General features: G+C 41.6%; 1 protein-coding gene across 1 annotated transcript in view; it reads left to right on the forward strand.

The window, feature by feature from the left end:
• The window catches only part of LOC127508111 (zinc finger protein 234-like), a 404,421-nt gene that overhangs the window by 73,978 nt on the left and 314,729 nt on the right, over positions 1–15,714 (forward strand). The gene's annotated exons all lie outside the window — the stretch shown is intronic.

Raw genomic sequence — 15,714 nt, forward strand, 5'->3', positions numbered from 1 at the left:
ATTTGTTATCATGATATTGAACAATGATTCTTTAATATCACATAGTTTAGCAGATTTACTGTTTATTATCACAGCTACATCATATTACACAAAATACAGAACCACAACCTACTGAAACATCAACTTGTTCAGATGAATTAAAAGCTAAATCAGTTAGTTTAGCAAATTATATATTCTGTTATTTTTCTCAGTAATCCTCCTCTTTTCTGCAGTCAGTTTTCTTCAGTCAGACATGTACAGTCAGATCCAGTCATCAACACACACACACACACTTCTTACATCGAAGGGAGTGAAATGACAACACCCGTCCGGCAGATTTCTGCAGCAGTCAAAACACTTTCCTTTTTTACCTTAAAATGTCTCTAAAACACTCAACTTTATGCAGATTTGCAAACATGTATTAATAATTAAATACAAATGTAGTTAGGCTATGGGCTTAATGTTTTTCCTGCCGACCTACAATGATTCAATTATGCCATAGCAATAAATAACAACATACAGTCAAAGATATTTATCTCACCTGTAGGAGCAGAAGGTCCTGCTATGATATTAGTGAATTTCAGATAATTCAGATGACAATCCAATAATGTTTCTTAGAAATCCAGCATAAAACATTAATGAATCACACGGTTTAAACATTTAAACAAAACATATGTGTAAACGTGTGGTAACAAATTGTTCAAATTTACAAAGTTAAAATGATTTTTTACAGTTTTTACAGTGGCAGCAGGGAAGATATATGGACATTTCTATTAATGTTATTTGTAGTTTTACAGACACAAATACAGAAACACAAATGTGGAAATGTCTGACTTCACATTTCAGACTTTATATATGATAATATATTGTAGATATTATTATTCCAGTTGTTTAGTTTTCAGAATGATTGTTTTCATTATCTTCTTGTGCTCCTGACTCCATTTCTCATCCAGTTCCCTTTCGAGGGAACTCGCACTGCGTCCCGAAGGGGGCGCTATGGGAACGCCCTCAGCGTGAATGCGTCTGATGCACGTGTGTCAACTAGTCCAATGGCGAGAGTGAACGTCACTGGTGGGTGACGTCACGACCAGGAAAGGATAAATACACATCCGGAAAGACCGGCTTCAGCTTTTGTGCCTCAGCAAAGCGCTCTGTGTGAAACTGTCTCTGTCTATTTATTGTTGTTTGTCCTCAAGCATTATATATTTCTAGACAGGAGTTTATTGGCGAGCAAATAGCAACTTGAGTCGTGTGTGCTTCCCTGCCCTCGCTACTATACGAGTGGGGATACACGCGATTCATGTGTTGTTTGTTTGAGAGCAGAGCATACATGTCAGCTCTTGTATTGGGATCTGACAGTGTTCATTCATAAATTTCCCGATGTGATGCACTATCGAGATTTTTTAGCTCTGCTCCACTTGGCTTTTTTCTTTAGGGAATAAAGTCTTAAGCAATAAAGAATCTATGGCTTGGATCTTGCGTTTGCCGAGGCGACGCGTTGTTTTCGGGTCTGCAAACTGCAATAAAGAATCTAGTGGCTCTAATCTCGCGTCTGTCGAGGCGACGCGTAGATTACGGGTCTGCAAAACTGCAATGAAGATTCTAGTGGCTCTAATCTCGCGTTTGCCGAGGGGACGCGTAGATTACAGGTCTGCAAAACTGCAATAAAGAATCTAGTGGCACGGATCGCGCGTCTGCCGAGACGACGCGTAGATTTCGAGCCTGCAAAATGCAATAAAGAATCTAGTGGCACGGATCTCGCGTCTGCCGAGGCGATGCGTAGATTAGGGTGTGCAGACGGCAGTTATAAATATTCAACTAATCATTCAGACCGTGTACACTTGTCTGGTGATTCATTGATGCATTTAATTTGAGGAGTTAAATGGGATATTGCCTGGTTTTTAAAAGCTATATGTCTGCACTAATAACTCTTTATTTGATGTGTGTATGGCCTATATGCATACTATATTTAGCATTTCTTTCAGACAGTATTAACTTGTCTGATAGATCATTTGCTGCATTTAATTTTTCAGGAATTAAATGGACAGTTGGCTGTAATTTAATTTTGAGAAATAAAAATAATACATATTTATCTGACTTTAAGTAGTTAGATTCATGTATTAGTTCAGCCTTTCATGTAGATCCTGACGCCAGTGGTGTTAGGCTTCTTAGGGCAGCCCCCTGCGGGGTGGAGCGGTGTACACCTCAGTATACGGTGCCCGTGCCACTTCGTTGCCCTCAGGGGACCGATCTGCTAACCCCATCACTCTCGGTGCTTTGGGGCGCAGCGGTTTCTAGCAAGCTTTGATTCAACGCTCACACGACGTTGCATCAGGCTCGCACCCTCTGAATGAAATCTAAGGGCAGCCCCATACGGGATAGAGCGGTGTACACCTCAATATACGGTGCCCGCTCAACTTCATTGTCTGTATGGGGCTGTTCTACCAACCCTGGCACCCTTGGTGCTTCAGGGCGCAGCAGTTTCCAGCAAGCTATGACTCAGCGTTCACACGACGCTGTGTCAGGTTCGCACCCTCTGAGGAGGGTCGAAAAGCAGTCAAATGGGTTGTTTCCTGCCAGTGTATTTCAGGTCACCAAAGTGGCTGCTCTAGGTATACCAGAGACCAGCTTTGAGAGGCTGGTTCCCTTTTGTCAAGTCAAGTCAAGTCACCTTTATTTATATAGCGCTTTTTACAATGTAGATTGTGTCAAAGCAGCTTTACATTGATAACTGGTACATTGTTTGACTGCACAGCAGCTCTTAAAGAATAGTGTCAATGCAGGCAGATCAAAAGCACTGTTGAATATCAAAATGTCAAGTCAAGTGTCCCCAACTAAGCAAGCCAGAGGCGACAGCGGCAAGGAACCCAAACTCCATCAGGTGACATCAGGTGGCAGACAAGTGGCAAATTGGTGTTAAAATGGAGAAAAAAACCTTGGGAGAAACCAGGCTTAGTCGGGGTGCCAGTTCTCCTCTGGCCAACAGTGCTTTGTTACAATTCAGGTTGCTATCATAAGTCCAATAGGATCGCAACATTAAAAGTATTTATTTCAGTTCCATCCAATTGAGGATCGTATTCATCACGCCGGTATGGACGGTTGTTGAGGAACTGTGTCGTGGCTGTCGTGTCGATGAGGCCTTCACAGGGGATGATCTAGTTGACTCAATCTCTGCTGATACTTCAGGGCTGCGTTGTGGTCGTGTCAAGGTGCAGGTCCTTGGTCTCACCTGGATACGGCCCGGATCCGGTTGACTACGGTGAACCTCGGGATAAACAGAAAGACTAATATTAGCGTAGATGCCATTCTTCTTCTGATGTAACGAGTACATCAGGTGTTATAGGAAGTGTTCCCGGTTCCGGCTGACCTAATTTATGCAGCCTAATAATCCTTTAACGGATTTGGAAATATAAATTGGTAATGTGTTATGTGTATGCCAGGTTAAAGAGATGCGTTTTTAGTCTAGATTTAAACTGACAGAGTGTGTCTGCTTCCCGAACAATGCTAGGAAGATTGTTCCAGAGTTTAGGTGCCAAATAGGAGAAGGATCTACCACCTGCAGTTGATTTTGATATTCTAGGTATTATCAGCTGGCCTGAATTCTGAGATCGCAATAGACGTGAAGGACTATAATGAATTAGGAGCTCGCTCAGGTACTGGGGAGCTAAACCATTTAGTGCTTTGTAAGTAATTAGCAAGATTTTAAAATCTATACGATGTTTAACAGGAAGCCAATGCAGTGTTGACAGAACTGGGCTAATATGGTCATACTTCCTGGTTCTAGTAAGAACTCTAGCTGCTGCATTTTGTACGAGCTGTAGTTTATTTATCAGGCGAGCAGAACAACCACCCAGTAGAGCGTTACAGTAATCTAGCCTTGAGGTCATGAACGCATGAACTAACTGTTCTGCATTTTTCATTGAGAGCATATGTCGTAGTTTAGATATATTTTTAAGATGGAAGAATGCGGTTTTACAGATGCTAGTAACATGGCCTTCAAATGAAAGATTGGTATCAAAGAGCACACCTAGGTTCCTAACTGACGACGAAGACTTAACAGAGCAGCCATCAAGTGTTAGACAATATTCTAGGTTATTACGTGAAGAAGTTTTTGGTCCAAAAATTAGAATCTCTGTTTTTTCTGAATTTAGTAGTAGGAAATTACTGGTCATCCAATTTTTTATATCAGCTATGCACTCCGTTAATTTTGTGAATTGGTAAGTTTCGTCAGGGCGCGAAGAAATATAGAGCTGAGTATCATCAGCGTAACAGTGAAAACTAACGCCATGCTTCCTAATGATATCTCCCAAGGGTAGCATGTACAGAGTGAACAGTAACGGTCCTAGTACTGAGCCTTGTGGTACTCCATATTGAACTTGTGATCGATATGACATGTCTTCGTTTACTACTACAAACTGATAAGGGTCAGATAAGTATGATTTGAACCATGACAATGCAATTCCACTAATGCCAACATAATTTTCGAGTCTATTTAAAAGAATATTGTGATCAATAGTGTCAAATGCTGCACTAAGATCCAGTAACACTAATAGAGAGATACAACCACGATCTGATGATAAGAGCAAATCATTAGTAACTCTAATGAGAGCAGTCTCAGTACTATGGTACGGTCTAAATCCTGACTGGAAATCCTCACAGATACCATTTCTTTCTAAAAAGGAACATAGCTGTGATGATACTGCCTTTTCTAGTATTTTTGACAGAAAAGTGAGATTTGAGATCGGCCTGTAATTGACTAATTCTCTAGGATCAAGTTGTGGTTTTTTAATAAGAGGTTTAATAATAGCCAGCTTAAAAGTTTTTGGTACGTATCCTAATGATAAAGATGAATTGACGATATTGAGAAGAGGGTCTATGACCTCTGGAAGCATTTCTTTCAATTTGTGGATTTTCTGGCAGAGTTGAGGCTTCTGCCAAATTTATCTCACTGGGCAGGCTCTGGTAATGGAACAGAAAGTAAACTCTTTTGCGAAAGGAGCTACAAAATGGGTTCCTCCTCCCAGGTTTTTAGGGCCGCTACTATTTTGTTCCAAAGAAGGATGGAGGGTTACGTCCTATATTAGATCTTAATCATTTGAATCATTCAGTCAGGAGACTTGGGTTCAAAATGTTGACGCTAAACCAGATCCGAGGACTGGTTTGTCATGATAGTTCTAAAGGATGCATACTTCCATGTCTCTATCCTTCCACAGCATAGGAAGTTCCTCAGGTTTGTTTTCAGGGGCAAAGTATACCAATATTAGGTTCTTCCATTCGGTCTAGCTCTATCACCCCACACGTTCATGAAATGCGTAGATGCAGCTCTGGCCTTGCTCAGGCTGCAGGGCATACGCATTCTGAACTGATTAGATGACTGGCTAATATTAGCGCAGTCGGAACAGATGGTCAGTTCGACATCGAGATGTCGTTCTTGCTCATATAAAAATTGGGGTTGTGGCTGAACGCCAAGAAGAGTGTGCTTTCTCCATTACAGAGAACCACCTTCCTGGGCATGGTATGGATTCAGTGACGCTGCGGGCCGTTCTGTCGCCCACTCGTATTTCTGCAATCTTTTCAGTCACACAGGAGATATATCTAGGCCAGTCACTCACTGTAAAACAGTTTTCTAAAACTGTTGGGTCTGGTGGCAGCTGCGTCCAATGGTGATACCTTTTGGCCTGCTGTTCATGAGACCCTTACAGTAGTGGCTGAGGACCAAGGGTTTTCCCTGAGGGGGAACCCACTTCGTATGATCAAGATCACGCGGCTTTGTCTCCGCGCCTTGGTTATATGGAAGAAAAGTTGGTTCCTGTCCCAGGGCCCTGTGTTAGGAGCTTAATATCATTGAGTCACTCTCATGATAGATGTTTCTCTCACAGGCTGGGGAGTGGTAATGGAAGGCCGCTCAGCTCAAGGGCTGTGGAGGAGTCATCTTTCGTGGCACATAATTGCCTGGAGATGATGGCAGTCTTCAATGCGTTGAAGTTCTTTCTCCCAGACCTAAGAGGTCATCGAGCTGTCTGGACAGACAGTGCATCGATGGTTTCTCGTATAAATCAACAGGGGGGTCTGCGCTCGCGCCCACTATCTGGCACACCAGATCCTCCTGTGGTCCCTGGGAAAGATGCTCTCCGTGAGAACAATCTTATTCCAGGGACCTAGAATATAGGAGCAGACGTCCTTTCGAGACAGGGGCTGAGGCCAGGGGAATGGAGACTTCACCCCAAAGTGGTGAAGCTCATATGGGAGATTTATAGCCACGTGGAAGTGGATCTTTCGCGTCTCAGGATACGACTGTCCACTGTGGTTATCCCTTACGCATCCAGTTCCTCTTGGACTGGATGCCATGGTACAGACATGGCCGGGGCCATGTCTGTATGTTTTTCGCCCAATTGTTCTGCTCCCAGGAGTTCTGGACAAAATTCGCCAGGTAGGGATAAGTCTACTGTTAGTAGCACCTTACTGGTCAAGTCTGATATGGTTCTTGGAACTTGTGTCTCTCCTCGACGGCTCTCCCTCTGAGATTCTGATCAGGAGAGACCTTCTATCTCAGGTGAAGGGCTTGATTTTTCACCCCGCCCAGAAGTATTGAACCTGTGGGTTTGGCCCCTGAGGGGTCCCAACTCATAGTATCTGGTCTCTCAACCGAGGTTGTGGAAACCATACTTTACTCCAGAACTCCAGCCACAAGGAAACTATCCTCGTATTTCTGCATTCCATGTCCTTGTGGATGGTATAATTGTGGGGTATAACCCTTTGAGGTATCGTTTCCTTCGTGGCACTCTGAGGCTGAGGCCTGCAGCATGCACTAGGGTTCCTGCTTGGGAGTTGGCCTTTGTGTTGGAAGGCTTATCTGCAGCTCCATTTGAGCCACTTGATTCTGTCTCAGAAAAATTTCTGACGTTGAAAACTGTTTTCCTCCTTGCCATTTCTCCCCTAAAAAGAGTAGGAGACCTTTAGGCCCTATCTGTATCCCCTACATGCCTTGAGTGTGCACCAGGAATGGTCAAAGTGTTCCTTTACCCTACCAGGTTATATACCTAAGGTTCTGACCAATATTCCATGGCCTATAGTGCTGCAAGCTTTCTGTCCTCTGTTCTCAGATCCAGACCAGGAAAAGTTGAATCTTGTGTGTCCAGTGTGAGCACTGGACACCTAATGTCCACAGAGCTGCCCTGTGGAGGACTTCAGATCAACTGTTTGTTTTGGACCGCGCTATAAGGGGTCTCCCTGCGTCCATGGTTAGCAAGTGGATAGTTGAGACTATGTCACTTGCGTATGAGGTCTCTGGTCAGCAGTATCCACTGTCTGTCAGCTCACTATTCTAGGAGTATGGTGGCTTCCACGGCCTTGTTGTTGGGGGTTTTCCTCAAGGAAGTCTGTGATGTGGTGGGCTGATCCTCGCCACTCACGTTGTGAGATGATCATGAAATCATGATGGACGCAGCTCCAGGCTCATCAGTGCTCTCGTCTTAGTGTGCCACAGTTTCACACGGACAGGCATTTTGGAATTATGGCGTTTTGGGATATCGTTCCCATAGCGCCCCTTTTGGGACGCAGTGCGAGTTCCCTCGAAAGGGAACGTCTCGGGTTATGACTATAACCATGGTTCCCTGAGAGAGGGAACGAGACACTGCGTCGCGTTGCCATACTCCCTGCATCCCTGTGATCGATTTGCTTCGGCAATTTAAGCTGAAGCCGGTCTTTCCGGATGTGTATTTATCCTTTCCTGGTCGTGACGTCACCCACCAGTGACGTTCACTCTCGCCATTGGACTAGTTGACACACGTGCATCAGACGCATTCACCCTTCGGGACGCAGTGTCTCGTTCCCTCTCTCAGGGAACCATGGTTATAGTCATAACCTGAGACGTTTCCTCTTAATGTGATTCTCTGCTTTATAAACATTATAATTCTCTATCTCAGTCTCTAAGATCTGTGGAAACTGCAGACTTCTTGTCACAGAAGAATCAGTTTCTCAGCTCTGTATGAGGGATTGAAGATCTGCTCAATGGTTTTATTTTCTTTCTCTCATTGATTTGTGTGGGTAAAATGAATCTGCAGTTTTCCATCTGTTCTCAAACCCTACTTTTATTGTGTTTTTCTCCTCCTCAGTGAACCTACTGTAGTCACAATAATAAAAGCGTGCGGTCCAGGAGAAGTGAATGTTATGTCAGTCTTTCAGTTATTATGACCCTCTTTACTGAGTTCAGGTGTGTCGATCACCGACATCTTTCTGTCGTTCCTCTCACTGGTTTCTGATCTCCACTGCTTTGATATCTCTGTAAATCCCAAAATCAATCCACCAGAAGAGAGGTTCCACTGCAGTCCGAGTCTGAAGTTTTCAGGAAGACTGTCCCGTCACCACAGTCAACAATTTAACAGTCGGAGGAAGCAGCAAGACAGATAAATGAATGTCCTTACCTTGATTATATTTGTTCTTATGTGTGGAGACACAGTAACAGCAGCAGGAGGAACGAAACGCCTGCTGAAAACCAGCGCTGGAAGAGGTTATGATGAGACGCTGAAGGAGGAGCAGATGTGTCAGTGGAAATCCATTTACTGAATAATGTGAACTTGACCGACTGCTTCATTTCCACTTTAAGAGTGTCATTAAAATCCTCCACATTTTGATCACAGTTTTGTGTAATAAACATTATTAGTGATGTTTTATCAATGTTTAAGTGATGAAGTTTATCAATGACTGATATACTGTCAGAGAATGAAAATCTGCTATAGAGATCTTCAGGTTTCATCATTTCAATTCCTAAAGTCAAATCAAAGTTTCTCATAATACGAGTAAATATTAAACAAGTGTGAAAGGACACTTGACAAGGTCAATAAATTCATGATGTTGACAGTATTTGTGTCGAGTGAATCATATGAATATGAATCAATATGAATCAGATTGACAGGTCTGAGAGATTTGATTCACACATCTGTTTATTTCTCACACTTTCCTCCACCGTCTGATTACAGCACTGAGCTTTAACAAACACACACTTCAATCATATTTCATCAACAGTCTGTCATTAATATCCTTATCATAGATCTTTTTCAGTTCATGATAGAGATTAAGCTGTTTTGATTATTAATAAACTATAATATCAAGCATTTTGAGCTTCATCAATGAGGCATATGTTCAGAAATATGTTGTTTTGATCATCTGACAGACACTTGTATGAGGAACTGAATCTTGTCTTTAACTCTCTTCTGGAGTATTTGATGAAGCTCTGATCTTCTGAGGTGTAGATAAGCTCAGATTCACTGATGAATGTCAGAGAAACTCATTTCTGACTGTGATCTGAATCTGAGAGGGGACGCAAGAGTCTCATTCTTCATCTGCTCCATTACATGTATTGATCCAAACTCTTAATAGCGTCCTGTTTTGTATATTTTCCCCATTCATATGGGATCTCACCATCCCCCTTAAATGTTTTACTGTAGTATTTTTCCAGATCTTTCTGGAATCTGCACACAAACCACTTCCAGTAGAGCAGTTCAGAGAGATCAGGAGTGATGCTCCAGTCAGCATAAACTTCTGTATTCTCTCCAGAGGACTTTATCATCTGAGTCAGTGGGATAAAATGATCGATCACTTGCTACAGCTGATGTGCAGATGCTAATAGACAAGTTTGTTGTTCCTCGGTAAAACCACCTATTCAGTCCACTAACATGATGATCATGACGATCACTGTAAAACTGCCCATTAATTTCTCTCACTCTGTGGAAAGCAACAATGTGATCTCCATGATGGTTTTCTATGGTGTTGGTGCAGATGACTTTACAGAACGGACACTGAACCCAACAACACTGACAGAAGAGATCAATCAGAAGCTCATCTGGTCTGAACTTATAGTCCAGATTTACTGGAAATGTCTCAGTGTTCAATCTCCTGCTGATGTCAGACATTATAGCAGGAAGTTCTCGTCTCATCACATCTTCTAGGAGTTTCAAATAATCAACATCATCATGTTTGACTCCACTGAGGTCTTTTTCAGAGAAGATCAGCTCATTTGAGATCTGCTGTGTGAAGCTCTTCAACCACAAACCAACATCTCCTCTGTTCTCTTGAACATGTTCAGTAGATTCATGTGCTGCTTTCATGATCTTCTGCTGCAGGAGTTCAATGTTCTTCTTCATCTTGGGTAAAACACTGACACTGAACTTATCAGAGATGTACCGACTGACTTCATCTCTGATGAAACTCTTGAAGTGATCTCTGGGATTATAAATGTAGTCCATGTATTTGTTAAAATCCACCTCTTCTGCCAGTGTCTTCAGGATGTGTTTCTCCAGATTTGATCTGTTTCCATTCAGTGATTCACAGTTTGATCTCATTTCATCTGTCAGATCTCTGGCAGTCTTCTTGTAGACACTCTGCTCAATGGGCTCTTTCAGTTTCTGACAGATGATCTAACCAAACATGACAGCTGATGTTGCTCCATGACAGTATTTCTGGAAAATACTATAGTACTCTTCTCTCTTCTCAACATATATTACAGGATCATTGGCTTCTCTGAACAGTCTGTGTTGGTCAGTGATCTTCTTGTTTAATCTCTCACAGATGGAGACAAATACATCCATGAAGAATTCATTCTTGAACACATATTTCACTCCTTCCTGATGTTCTGTTACTCTTGTCTTGATGTAATCTGTGAGTTGTTGAATGCATCTGATGTTGTAGCCCATCTTTGAGATGTTAAATGACTGAATCATTCTGTCTGTCTGCTGAGCAACATCTGTGACTAATGATCTGATTTGATCATCATCTAGAGATAGAATATAACTAAACATCGCTTTAGCTGATCTATAGACATTTGTTAAAGCTCCTGTGAATCCACTGTATCTCTTTAACCGTACATAAACTGAATAACTGGGCACAGTTAAAATATCCCTGCTCTCGCTCCAGTGATCTACAGACACACTTCCATAGATGTCACTGAGGATCTTTCTCACACCTATCATTACATCAATGTCTCTGATTAGAGGAGTGTCTCTGATGATCTTGTTCACACTCTGTTCCCAGAACAAATCAAACTCTTTCTTCAGTGTTTCTTCATCATTTGTTTTGTCTTTGAGTTTTAAGGCGAGTTCTTTGCTCTTTTCATAGAGAGTGTTTTCATGATGTTTCCTCTGATCATCAATCTCTTTCTTCAGGTCTCGCTGCTGAAGAACCTCATTTAATTTCCTCTTTGTTTCTCTCACAATGTTTTCCTGAAGCTCTTTGATTTTGATTTCAAATGATGTTTTCCACTGAATCAGTATATATTTATCAGTGTCTTTCTCAAAGAATTCAGACATTGATTTTTTTCCACTTCTTCTCTTGTTTTCTTCAGTTCTCTTTGAAGATCAGCTTCTTTAACCTCATGGATTGCTCCATGTTGTATTTTGTTCAGTAGTTTGTTCTCAGTTTTCATCATGGCACTGTGAAGACTCCAGGACCACCTGCTGTATTCTGTCTCCAGTTTTCTGTAGGCTGTGACCTTTAGGAGTTGAAACACAAATCATTCAGTGAGCAAAGACTTGAGAGAACAGATTTCTTAAGACCTGAAACACTTTTATTAGGTTCGGAGGAAACAGAACAAACACAAAGACTCACCTGTAGTGATCGATCAGTTTCAGAGCAGATCTTCCTCATCATCTTCTCTTTCTCTCGTTCATATTCCTCTCTCCACTCCACTCGTCTTCTCTTCAGTTCTTCTTCATGATGTTCTTCAAGGAGTTTCAGTGTTTCTTCAGAAGTCTTTTGTTGATCTTCTCTCATGTTTCTTTCTTCTTTCAGTCTCTTCTCTAAATCCTCTAGTTGTTCTCATCTCTCTCTTTCTATTCTCTCTTTCTCTCTGATTATTCCCTCCATTTCACTCTTCAGTCTCTGAATCTGTTGAACTTTTTCTCTTCTTTTCTCATCCTCTTCTTCTTTTCATCTTTTCCTCTAGTTTGTTTCTCCCATTCCTCTCGTTCTCTCTTCATCTCTTCAAACATCGTTTCCTCTCTCTCTTCTTTCTCTTTCATTTCTCTTTTATATCGCTCTTCTCTCATTAAACTCTTCTTCTCTTCTCTTTCTCTGTTTCATGATTCTGTCTTTCATTCTCTATTCTGTTCATCAGTCTGTCTATTTCTGTCTGTAGATTCTCTTTTTCTTGCCTCATTTCATCTTTAAACATCTCTCGTTCTCTCTTCATTTCATCTCTCATCATCTCCTCCTGTTCCTTCATTTCTCTTTTATATTGTTCTTCTCTCTCATTAAATTCTTCTTCTCTTCTTTTTCTCTCTTTGTCTTGATTCTGTCGTTCTTCCTCCATCATTATCTTCATTCTCTCTTTCTCTTCTTCGTGTTTCTTCATCAGTTCTTCTCTTTCTCTGTTCAGTTTCTCCATCAGGATCTTCATCTTGTTTTCTTCTGCTTCATGTTTGGATTGAAGATCTTCTTTCTCTTTCATTAGCGTTTTGTATCGTTCTTCTCTTTCTACATATTCCTCTTCTCTTTTCTTCCTCTCATTCTCTATTCTGTTCATCAGTCTGTCTGTTTCTGTGTCATATTTGATCTAAAGTTTTTCCTTTTCTTTCTTTAAATTCTCTTTTTCTTTCCTCATTTCCTCTATTTCATGTTTGAATGTCTCTCGTTCTCGTCTCATCTTGTCTCGTATCTCTCTCTGATGTTTCTCTTCTTCTGTTATTTCTCTTTTCAGTTCTTCTTCTCTCCTCTTTCTCTCATTGTCTTGATTCTGCCGTTCTTCCTCCATCATCATCTTTATTCTCTCGTTCTCTTCTTCGTGTTTCTTCATCAGTTCTTCTCTTTCTCTGTTCAGTTTCTCCATCAGAATCTTCATCTTGTTTTCTTCTTCTTCATGTTTAGATTGAAGATCTTCTTTCTCTCTTTCCATTCTCTCTTTCTCTTCTTTCAGTCTCTGATTAAATTCATCACAATCTCTCTGTTCTTTCTCTTGTCTTTTCTCATCCTCTTCTTCTCTTCTCATCATCTCCTCACACATCTTTTCCTCTCTCTCTCCTTTCTCTTGTATTTCTCTTTTATATTGTTCTTCTCTCTCATTAAACTCTTCTTCTCTTCCCGTCTTGATTCTGCCGTTCTTCCTCCATCATCTTCATTCGCTCTTTCTCTTCTTCTAGTTTGTTGATCAGTTCTTCGTTCTCATTAAACTCTTCTTCTCTTCTCTTTCTCTCCGTTTCATGACTCTGTCTTTCATTCTCTATTCTGTTCATCAGTCTGTCTATTTCTGTCTGTATATTCTTTTTCTTTTCTCATTTCATCTTTAAACATCTCTCGCTCTCTCTTCATTTCATCTCTCATCAGCTCCTCCTGTTCCTTCATATCTCTTTTATATTGTTCTTCTCTCTCTCTCATTTCTTTTTCTCTTCTCTTTCTCTCTTTGTCTTGATTCTGTCGTTCTTCCTCCATCATCATCTTCATTCTCTCGTTCTCTTCTTCATGTTTCTTCATCAGTTCTTCTCTTTCTCTGTTCAGTTTCTCCATCAGGATCTTCATCTTGTTTTCTTCTTCTTCATGTTTAGATTGAAGATCTTCTTTCTCTCTTTCCATCCTCTCTCTCTCTTCTTTCAGTCTCTGTTCTTTCTCTATTCTTTTCTTATCCTCTTCTTCTCTTCTCTTTCTCTCTGTTTCATGATTTTGTCGTTCTCCCTCCATCATCATCTTCATTCTCTCATTCTCTTCTTCATGTTTCTTCATCTTGTTTTCTTCTGCTTCATGTTTGGATTGAAGATCTTTTTTCTCTTTCATTAGTGTTTTGTATTGTTCTTTTTTCTCATTAAATTCCTCTTCTCTTGTCTTCCTCTCATTCTCTATTCTGTTCATCAGTCTGTCTGTTTCTGTGTTGTATTTGATCTGAAGTTTTTCCTTTTCTTTCTTCAAATTCTCTTTTTCTTGTCTCATCTCTTCTATTTCATGTTTAAATGTCTCTCGTTCTCATCTCATCTCATCTCGTATCTCTCTCTGATGTTTCTCTTGTCGTTCTTCCTCCATCATCATCTTCATTCTCTCTTCTAGTTTGTTCATCAGTTCTTCTCTTTCTCTGACTCTGTCCATCAGGATCTTCACCTGTTGTTCTTGTTTTTCTCTCTCCATCTCTCTGAACATCTTACATGAGTAGAAAATCCCTCCGTTTTCTTCCACCATGTTGTCTATCTTCTCCAGTAGATCAGACACCTGTGTTCGGTCTCCAGTCTGATTATTATTGAACACATGGAATCTGTTTCCACACGCTTCAATCAGCTTCATCAAAGGAGATCCTGGTTTTCCCAGGTACTGTTCAATAGTTTTGTCCTTCAGATCGTCTCCTCTGGTGAAGAGCACCATGGTGAACATTAAAGATTTCTCTCCAAACGTCTCTTGGATGATCTTCACTGATTTCTGTTCTTCTTGAGTGAATCTTCCCAGTGGAATCAGCAGGAGAAACACATGTGGTCCAGGCAGGATCATGGAGATGCAGTGTCTGATTTCTCTCTGGATCTCCTCATTACTCAGTTCAGTATCAAACAGTCCTGGAGTGTCGATCACAGTAAAGTGTCGGCCGTTGATTTCAGATGATTCTCTCTGACTCTCTTTAGTCACTGACTCTTGAGATGTTTCTTTCCAGCTGCTCTTTTCCCAACTCTAGTTTTTCCCAGCAGCACAATCCTCAGATCATCTGAGAAAAAAAAAACATTGTAAATGTTATTTTGTAATACTTAATCCAATTCCAACTTTAAAGTGTTGTGCCTCTTTCCTTTTACATAGGTATGCAGCACTCTTACCGCTGACCTGGCCCAATATCTTACATTAACACTTTAAATGAAACGATTCACTAACACAAGAAATGTAACAAGGATTCCAACCTGAGCTCAAAAGATCTGGGTAGTGAGACTTAATAGAAAACATAGTTAACAGTTCTGTTGATGTTGACGCTGGTTGCTCTCCATTAAAAAATGTGTAAACTGTTATTTGCTGTGGACAAGCTGCACTAGAGAGAGGAGAGAGAAACGACTGGTCGAAGTTCATTATTCGTGAAAATAGACTCTTTGCGGTTCCCTTTCGAAAGGGAACTCGCTCTGCGTTGAACACGCTATGGGGAACATCACACGTGACCCGGTGTCTGAGAACCAAATATCCAACACTCCAATCCGTATTGGCCGGCAACAGCCTATGACGTCATATGTCGCGACCCGGAAGTATAAAAGGAGCGCCTGGAGAAACAGTCAGTATCTTCTCATCTTTCGGGACTGTTGTGTCTTTGCCACAGTTTCAACCACTCGGTAAGAAAGTTGTTAAACTATGTCTGAGAACAAGGAGAAACGTTTTAGGAAGTGTGCTGATCCGTGTCCAAGATTCTTGACACCGGAAGACACACACACCCTATGCGTTTACTGTCTGGGAGAAGAACATGCATGGACAGTGCTTGAGGGAGCACTGTAAACTGTGAGCATTTTCCCATGAAAACACTCCTTTCCCATCTGGCCCTCTTCTCAAGGGAAGAGGCGTCGACATCTGTGCCCGGTTGTTCTGGCCCCGCTCGTGCTGAGGCAGAGCAGCGGCTGCACTCATGGGGCTCACAGATGGAGCTCGCCGCGGAGTTTGGTCTCTCAGCCTCCGGCGGTGGCTGACGGGGATGAGCTCCTGAATGACGATGATGTCCTGTCTTTGACATCATCGGATCCAGGAGCGAGTGTTCTTCTGGCAGCTAGTCCCAGAGAGCAGGAGATGGCGGTGGAAGAAGAAGTG

The sequence above is a fragment of the Ctenopharyngodon idella genome, chromosome 3, assembly GCF_019924925.1.
Source record: "Ctenopharyngodon idella isolate HZGC_01 chromosome 3, HZGC01, whole genome shotgun sequence".
In the NCBI taxonomy this organism is placed as follows: domain Eukaryota; kingdom Metazoa; phylum Chordata; class Actinopteri; order Cypriniformes; family Xenocyprididae; genus Ctenopharyngodon; species Ctenopharyngodon idella.